The sequence below is a fragment of the Sinocyclocheilus rhinocerous genome, unplaced genomic scaffold, assembly GCF_001515625.1.
Source record: "Sinocyclocheilus rhinocerous isolate Xijiao unplaced genomic scaffold, SAMN03320098_v1.1 scaffold400, whole genome shotgun sequence".
In the NCBI taxonomy this organism is placed as follows: Eukaryota; Metazoa; Chordata; class Actinopteri; order Cypriniformes; family Cyprinidae; genus Sinocyclocheilus; species Sinocyclocheilus rhinocerous.
In genome coordinates this window covers 1026547-1036237 of record NW_015666595.1, presented here as the reverse complement: position 1 = coordinate 1036237, position 9691 = coordinate 1026547, and the positions used below count along the sequence as shown (strand labels likewise).

Here is a 9691-nt window from a genome sequence, read left to right as displayed (position 1 = left end):
GTCAAATGTATTAAAACAAATTAATGTATCTTAAAACATTTTGATGTGTACACAAATATAGACAAATGAATTAATTTACAAAAACTAAGATTTTGTTCTTAAATGGATAAGAGAGAGGAAAAGCAGGCCACACATCGATTTTATTTATTTAGATGATTCTTTGGATGCTATGTAATTCCCATGCTTCCACTCCACTTATTTCATAGTCAGTTCTATTATTCTAAAATATGGAAAAAGTAATAATAAAAAATGAGTTGATGTGGATTTAATTTTGACTGGTGAAGTACGTATTGCAATATTTAACTCTGGCTGACATTTGACAACATTGAATGACTGATGGTAATGTGCTCTTCCCGTAAACTGACAGTTCATAAAACCTCTGCTTGTTTTTTTCTTTTGTGACGCATATTCACGTCCTGTCCTTTTTCTCAGTTTACTGTCAGAGGTTAGAGTTTAATCCCAGATATCACAGTGACACAGTTTTATAGCATCATTCATAAAAGCCGGAGGATTTAATCATCTGTCACAGCTTCCTTTGGTTATATTACTGTGCAAATAACCCATCAGAGCATGAGCCAGCAAAAACAGTGGGAAAACAGCAATTTCCTGTATTTAATAGTCTGTTAGATATGCTTTAATGAGATGAAATTAAAGCAAAGGGAATCATTAGAAAGGTATTCACATCAAATTCACTGATGCATGTTTCCTCCTCCTTGAGTGTTTTTGTACACCAGAAATGTTCATTATGTCATTAGGGAAAAATTGTGGCATAATTCATGGGAATGTGGCATTTGGTCTTTCATAAATCATGTGGTCTTGTGGATCATGTGATTTTGTTTCTTTAGGTGTGAGAGTCTGTCTATAGGGGTTTGGTCTGATTCTGCTCAGTCAGCTTGGATACGGGTATCCTATGACTTACACTTTGTCCAGGATTTCCATCTGTTTATGATTAAGTGGGGGACACAGAGAAATATTTCTCTGTAATTTCCATTTGTGCAAATCTGTGGCTTTAGCGCACACTGATCTTTTAGACTGGGTTCCAGCCTGCTTTTGTCCCAAGCAAACTTTCAAAACTGACGTACTGCTGGGGGTGGGGAGTGAAGGAGGGTCCTATCTGGAAATCATGTGCTGCATGATGGAGGCAGGATATGTAAAGCTCTCCAAATATGGACACCTATGTGTGCATGGGATAAGTGTGCATGAAGGATGCAACCTGCAATTAATAAACATTTGCTCATAGAAAGACTGCATGTACTGATTTCATACCATTTGTCAAATATGACAGCATGAGACTGCTGTAGAGAATCATCTCTAGAGAATAGGTCGATGTACAAAAAAAAAATAAAAAAAAAGTCAAAAACTCTATAATTGTTGCCATGCTGTTTGTCTGTTTTTGTGAATCAGTTTTCAGATCAAGTTAAATTTTATGACAAGTTTCTGTAGAAATACAAGTGGTTACACAATTTTTCCTGCGACTGTATCTTTAATAGGTAAACATTTATTTATTGGTATATTGTATGTTTTTTTTTTCTGTAGATATGGAACTGAGCCTGGAGAGAGAGATATGAAAAGCTATACAAGTAAAATGTAATTAAAATTTGCTTTCGTTTATTTTTAACTAAAGTTACACTTCCAACTCTATACACACACACTTATCTTGTCTTTTCTTCTTTGATAATTTGAGCAAAAAAAAAAAAAAAAAGTTGTGTATTTCGTCCACACTGAAAAATTTGGTGTAGAAACAATTTTTAGAGAGTAAATGTCACAAACAAATACAAAGAAATGGCAAGTAACACATTTAAATAAAATGTTGCATCATAAAATAGTATTTTAAATACTTATAAATGTATTTAATAATCTTTGTTTCATTTGCAGCTTTGAAAAATGTTTTTACAGTGCAGTTGACTCATTTTAAAAACAAAACCTCACTGTTTAATTAGAAACGAAAAGCTTTCGGTTGATGAGAATGGCCAGAAAGCTCTGTGTTAGCCTCACTCTTGCCGTCTCTTTCTCTTGGACTGAGCTCGTGAGTGCACTGCTCAGTTTGACCTGTAGGAGGCTTCACTGAGTCAGCTTTCAAATACAAGAGAGAAACCAGAAGTTCAGGGTAAACATAAACCGGTCAAGAGGAGAGGTAAAAATAGCAGAACAGACAGAAAATATATTCCCTCACATAAATAAAAATGTAGATTAGATTGAATTGTCTCTCCATTTTTGTTCATACACTTTCAGGAAAAAAAAAAAACCTTCAAAAAGTACTAATATTTTGGGTACTAATATGCACTTTTAAGGTACTAATATGTTCCATTTAGGGGTAAATATGGTACAAAGATGTAACTTTGAGCTTTTTGGTATCACCCTAGTGACAGCTTTGTACCTTTTTTTTTGGAGTGTGCAAGAAGGTGAGGATGTAAGAAGACAGTTATGAGTTATTGTTCCGGTTTCTACCTGCAACCTTTGCATCATTTTGTTGATGTTCCATTTTAACATTTTAGACTGATTTGTTTCTTGTCTAAAATTATTTAGTGCTTGAATTACAGACTCCTCTCCATACACTCCCTACAGACCTCTCCCAACACTCCCTTGCATCTTATTTGGCTGTATTTAAATAATTTGATCATTTTAAAAAGCTGCACAATGATTTAAAAAAATGTTAATTTTTTAAAATCTCAGTTCACAGTCGATAGCTGCTTTCCTTAAACTCATCATTTTTGTGCCTGCAAAGTTATAACTTTATATTAATTTTGCAGCACTCTTGAATAAAGTGTCACTTGCCATTAATTTGCATTTATTCATTCAGCAGTTGTTTAATCCCAAATGAATTCCCAAAAAGGAATCCAACAATGCTATGACAGTGTGTTTGTCATCTATATCAGCACACATATTAATAGTGATTTATTTCTATCAAGAACGGGTGTTATAACAGAACATCTCTCATGTGTTTTATTAAAACTATTATTTTATATCATACTAATTTAATTTCAGAATTTCTCTTTTAAAAAGTCAAAAGTGTACTTGACACATCGAGAGAGAGAGAGAGATATGGATGCAGGACAAATTCACACAACATTGAAAATAAACCAAACTTCGATGTTTTAATTACAAGGTTGATTAAACGGGTTCTAACAAAATACTGTTAATAATGAATAATTAAATAACTGATTAAATGGAAACCTTTATTTGAAAATCAGAACTCTTTCACTCCTAACAGCATCTACACTAGTGACTTCATTAGGTTGGTTACAACATGGAGACCCAAAAAGTGGTTCCACAAACAGTACGTCCTATGCTGATGACATCGGCAGAGCACTGCTCCATTTCCCAAGGCTAAATGGTGACACAAATTGTGTGCCATGTTTTTGTTGTTTCTAACAAAATAGTGTTAATAAGGAATAATTAAATAATAAAATAATAATTGAACTGAATTGAAACCTTTATTTGCAAAATAAAAACTAACATCTACAGTAGTGGCTTCATTAGGTCCGTTACAACACGGAGACCCAAAAAGTGTTTCCACAATAGTAAGTCCTATGCTGATGACATCGGCAGAGCACTGCTCCATTTCCCAAGGCTAAATGGTGACACAAATTGTGTGCCATGTTTTTGGATCATAATTCAAAGGGACTAACCCTGTCTCAGATATGAGGGTCACATTGCCATTAGTACAGGAGGGATTATGTATTAAAAAAAATGAGTGAGAGCGAGAGATGGACGGGAAATACTTTGAATAATCTGATTACATTCTCTAAGCTATCAGTTTGATGTAATATTATAAACATTGTCTTTATGAGTTAGGCTGTTAAACAGAGACCTCAGAGATTTGTTGATATTTATTGAATCTTGGTTTGCACAAACCTTATTTATACTTGATACCTCATTTATACCTTATTTATTTTTAACTGTCAAGCATATGGTCTCTCTTTTTGTAAAGAGCATGATCTCCCAGAGAAGAATGGAGACAACGGAAAGGCCTGCGGACAGTAGAGTCACATGACCAAAGCACTCAGCTGGTGTCCCAGTGAATGGGCAGGAAGTTATGGGGATAAATGCTCTGGGCGAGAAAGCACAATAGCAAAATGCCCATGGACCTGGCTGAATACCCAACTCTCATATCTTACGGCTGTTATAGGCACCAAAAGGGAGAATGGTTGCCATTCATATACAGCCTTTATGACCCATTTAAGCTTCTTCTTCTATATGTTTCTCTACTTTTCAGTACTTTTCTCTATCGTATTATATAATGCATTAAAAGAATGACGGTCTATTGGGTAGATTGAAATAATGAAATTCTTTTGTTTTTAAAGTTTAATAGAATAATTGACAATGTGATCAGTTCTTCTATTTTTCTTTATCCTTGAGAACAGACAAAATGAATTTAAAATGGACTAAACACTTAATCTTCTCAAAGGTTTTATAGGCTTTTGTTGTTGTTGCATAAACCCACAAACACTTAAATGTAAGCTATAAATGTGTCATATACTGTGTATATGAATGCATAGACTGTTGCATGTTTAAGCAGCTGCAGTATTGCAGTATAAAATCAATATTGATGGAATGGTCCATTAATTGTATTACACTTTTTAAGATTGATATTTTTTCCTCCTTATTTATTTTACACTTCATTTACCTCGGGTATGAAATTCAAAATTGACATTTTATGCAGTCTACATTTTTAACGTTTAATGTTAATTGATTGTCACCATTCATAATTATGAGATTTTTTTAAATTCAAAATATTAAAAGTAAACTACTGTGAAATGATGTAAAGAATAAAAATGTTATCATAAAACATTTTTCATAAACAATTATTGGCATCCCTATATGATTCCTATATGCAAAATCTCTCCATTCAGGTTTCAATTATTATATATTAATTTAATCTAATCCAGCAGTACCGGTTATTCAGGCCAACAAGTAAAAGTTATGATCCAGTTGCTTTCAGATTGAGGTTGCTAAGTGCATTGTCACGGTTCATCTTGTGCGTCACACGTGTGGTGAGGGCTGTGCCTTAATTTCTGCGCAGATGTAAATGTAGGTTTTGTTTCAGTTCTCCTTCACCTACTGTGTTTTAACTTGATTTGAGACAGGATTTTAGTGTATTTTTAGACATAGGAAGTCAAATTATATTCAAATGTAAAAGGTCTGTAAATTTTCCACACATTGTGTGTCGCTGGATCTATGTGAAATGCTGTACTGGGAGGTGTATGGCTGTTTTAGAAATCCTTATGGTTAATTTGCTATTAAACACGAATACTTAGATCACCAAACGGTTTGTTTAACAAAATGAAAAATGAAAAACATAACATATATGAGTGTGCTATACAAAAGAACACTTTTCTTTTCAGTAGTCTGGGATTTGATGGAGATTTTGAGAGCTTGATATGTCTGTTAGGATGTTTTGGTCCTCTGCAGATACTTTTTGGGGTAAGGGCTTCCTGGCTACTTGTTCAAGGAACAGCAAGCCCAGACCGCAAAAAGACCTGAAAAGGACAAGACGGGGACCTGGAAATCAGCTTCGTGTATCTGAACAGAGAAAGGGAGGGAGAGAGAATGAAATGTGAATGTCAGCCTTCTTTCATTAAGAAAACATTTATTTAAAAAAACATATGAACACACACACACACACACATTTATCCGTCCAAGAAATGTCTCGAAACCAAGAAAGGCCTTAATTTAAACTACTACAATTACACAATATAAATGATTCAATTACACAGAACGAGCATCATTATTTGACTGTTTCTTGTGTTCTTTGATTGTGGTGCAAGAGCTCTCTCCTGCGAAAATTGACAATAATGTTTGTTTCTATGATGTGCAGCCTAAACTTCACGCGTCACAGGTTAGTCCACTTAAACCAACTACACGCCTCGTTCTCGCGCAGAGTGTGAGAAACCAATTCTTGGAGCCCATATGCGTCACTGTCATTTTTCCCCGTTTGCGCAAGTTCAAATATAATTTCACCTGTGTAATTCTGCCAAAATGCACCCTGAGGCGGTCAGGTGCCGGATGTGAAACGCCCTTTAATCCGATCCGTTAACAGCATTGTGTTCTGCGTCTATCTGTTACCCGGGCCAAAGATGGTTGGGGTCCAGCGGAGTAGATGACGTAGGCATCCGTTAGGTTTACCTCATTGAATGCGTCATATGTGTAAAAGTGTCGCCCTCCCATGCGCGCTCTCCTCCCTTCTCTGATTGCGACGATTCCTTTAACGACTTTAGCGGGTTTTTGTCTCCCAAATCAACCACCAAAATCTAACAGGCCTTTATCTAAGAAGTACAATTATTTTAGCCCGTATTTGTCTCCATGTTCACATATATCGTGTATTGTGTGTAAATGACCATCACTGGGAGATAAAACACAACATATGGAGAAACGCATAGACAAACGTACTGGAAGCGCCGATGTGGTGTATTCGGGTTGATTGAAGGAGGCGTGTTAATTAAACGGGTGCTGTCCGTTGTACTGAACGGGCTGCTGTCCACTGTGCTGAAACCCACCCGCCGCCGGTGAACGCCCTGTGCTGCACACACCCACAGTTTGTGGAAGAGATGGGGAAAAAAGGGTTTTTCGTCACAGTGATGATTCAGACACAGGTGCTTGTAATCTGGAACATGAAATTAAACTTATTCAAATATGAATATTAAAATTGTTTTTTTTTAAATTGGGTGTCCCTTTCAAGATCCCCCTTTTCTCCACTCCTTTGAGTGTAGTTGTTTTAGGGGTGTGTGCATGTGTGTAATATTCCATTTTATTGCGAGGGTGTTTGCTTCCCATGAATATTTGTAAAAAGGTTTCAATGGTTACATTTAGTCCGCTATGTTGCACAAAATGGGAACGTTTGTAATACAAGCCTTATAGTACTTGTTGCTAATGCTTTTGCGCTACCCCGGTGTAGTATTGGACATAAATCGTGTTTATGGAAGTAGATATGGCTGTCTAATTATTGCAGTTCTATACATGCCACTGGCCCACACCTTTAGCTGTTTTAAAAGGCACTTATGAATCGGACGGTTAACATATTGTGCGTTTGCACCGTATTTTCCCAGGCATACTCGTAGGCGCCTGTTCCACACCAAGAAGTTAAAGCCAAATATTCAGTCACGAGTCAGCATTTGAAAAACATAATTCAATATTTAAAGTAATTTCAAATGATTCCTAGCAAGAATAAGTCAGCACTACGAAATGATGCACATTTCAACAGTTGTAATGGCACTAAATGGGCTTTAAAAGCGCGCAAATGGACGCAGGGCGAAGCACCCGCGTTATAGCTCATTTATAGGGGCTTATAACCGCTGCTCACCTACCCGCTCCATAGAGACCATCTGAAACAGGGTGTTTTCTCCATGTGTTGAGTTCACAGATGAAGACAGAATATGCATCAGACTGTCTGTCAGAAAGTCAGAAATATATTACCGATGCTTCTACCAAGCCCCATTAAAGAGGACGAGACAAGACATCGCGGATCCGTGAGCGTTAAAAGAAAATACATGTCAGACTTACCGTGTGAGCGATGCTTCAAGGAAGACGAGATCTTTTTTCGTTTTGGTTTTTATAATAGTAATTCCAATAAATGCGAATGTGCTCCTCTCACACTGATCTTTAATGCTTTCAAATTACACTCTGGTGTTTTTAGTACATTTTAAACTAATCCATTTAGTCCTTTCCGCGTTTCTGGAAAATACTGCAAAATCTAATGGAAGCGCTCAATTCCTCCAGTCTGCTGTTGACCTGCATTGACGTCATTGCGTCATTAGGTTTCCCCTGGAAACACAGGCGTTCCAAAAATAGTAACACATTAATTCAACTCTGGCTGAGGGTTGGCGCGAGCGACTATTTGTATCAATCCATAATATTCTGATTCGCACCCTCCCCCCTACATTGTCGTCTTCTTTTTATTCTTCTTCCTCCTCTTTTTCTCCTTCCTCCTTTTCTTCTTCAGAGCGTTAAAGCTCTCAAGGACGAGTGGCGCACGAGCAGGCACGACTTTACGACTATTTTAAGGAGCAGGCAAGGTTACATAAATATCAAAGTGAGGGACAGAGCAGAGGAGAGGGTTTGTTTTATTCCCGCCCGCAATCAAAAAATGGTAGTAAGAGCAGAAACAGCGCCACGAGGACAAGTGCCGAGCGCGAGCAGTCATCTGTCTGGAGAGCTCGTGAGTCCTCGCGTGTTTAGTGGGGAGCTCTACTGAAGAAAGCGTACAAAACAGAAACAAAGGGAATAGTGGTGCTAATATTGCTACATGCATGTTGACCAAACGCATTTCCCCCCGCAAACAAACACTTGATATTGAAAGTTTTATCGGGTTTGCAATGGTTTGCTCACCATTACATTATTTTTCATATCCGGAAACATCATCGACTGAGTGTTGTATAGAGAGAACGCAGCCATTCACTTACTCTCTGTTCATTCATTCATTCATTCAGTCATTCATTCTTTTGGACAACTGCTCCACTGTAACGCACATCTGATGCTATCGCTGTGGATTCACATCAAATCAGATATAAAATCTATTTTTCCGTGATCGAAACGCAGCAGGCTGCACTTGAGCGCTGTGTTCTGCCTATCAACCATTTGCTCCGCACGAAGCATTAATTCATTAATGAAATGCATCGGCCACTCCCTTTATGAAATGATATCTTTCACTGTGTGTACGTGTTGATGCTGACAGAAGCTGATGCCTGTGAGCAGGGCTGGACTGGGACAAAAAAAATCGGCCCTGGCATTTTTTGGTGTCGCTTGGAGCCGATGACTTTATATTTGACCAGTCGGAGATGTTGTAAGTGTTTGCTTGTTTGTTGTAACCAAGTGAGCTATATGGAAATAATGTACACTACCAGTCAAAAGATTTTGAATGGTAAGATTTTTAATGTTTTTTAAAGAATTCTCTTCTGCTCACCAAGCCTGCATTTATTTGATCCAAAATACAGCAAAAGCAGTAATATTGTGAAATATTTATACTATTTAAAATAACTGTTTTCTATTTGAATATATTTTAAAATGTAATTTATTCCTGTGATTTCAAAGCTGAATTTTTAGCATCATTACTCCAGCATCATTACTCCAGTCACATGATCCTTCAGAAATCATTCAAACATTCTGATTTGCTTCTCAAAAAACATTTATTATTATTATGTTGAAAACAGCTGAGTATATAATTTTTTCAGGTTTCTTTGATGAATAGAAAGTTCAGAAGAACAGCATTTATCTGAAATATAATTTTTTTGTAACATTATAAATGTCTTTATCGTCACTTTTGATCAATTTAAAGCATCCTTGCTTTCTTTCCCACCAAAAAAAATTTTCAAGATTTTTAATGGTATATGTATAATGTTACAAAAGCTTTTTATTTCAGATAAATGCTAATCTTTGGATCTTTCTTATTGGATCTTTCTTACTGTGTATGTATGTAGCCTATGTATCACACTCATATCATATCTTGTTTTGGATAAGAATAAAACATCAGGTCCGACAATATCGTGTCGTTTTTAATTTAAATGTAGCTTTATTCGCATTGGCCAATGGAAACCTCTATGAACACACTTGACTTGACTTGGCCAAAAAATCGCGAGAGACGAATTTACGTTTTATTAAAAAGTGTTTAGTATTTTACACTCATGGCGCGCGCACACATTAGGATAGGTTAGATGCCTGCCTCCGTTGCGAGTCCCTATCAAGCACTTTACCGATT

At 36.6% G+C, this 9691-nt stretch overlaps 1 long non-coding RNA gene across 1 annotated transcript in view; it reads right to left on the bottom strand.

Moving 5' to 3' along the window:
- Window positions 1–9311: 9311 nt before the first annotated feature.
- Window positions 9312–9691, bottom strand: part of LOC107732978 (uncharacterized) — a 21734-nt gene continuing 21354 nt past the window's right edge. The window contains exon 3 of the long non-coding RNA XR_001638924.1: window positions 9312–9393. This is a non-coding gene — a long non-coding RNA (uncharacterized LOC107732978). The remainder of the gene's footprint in view (window positions 9394–9691) is intronic.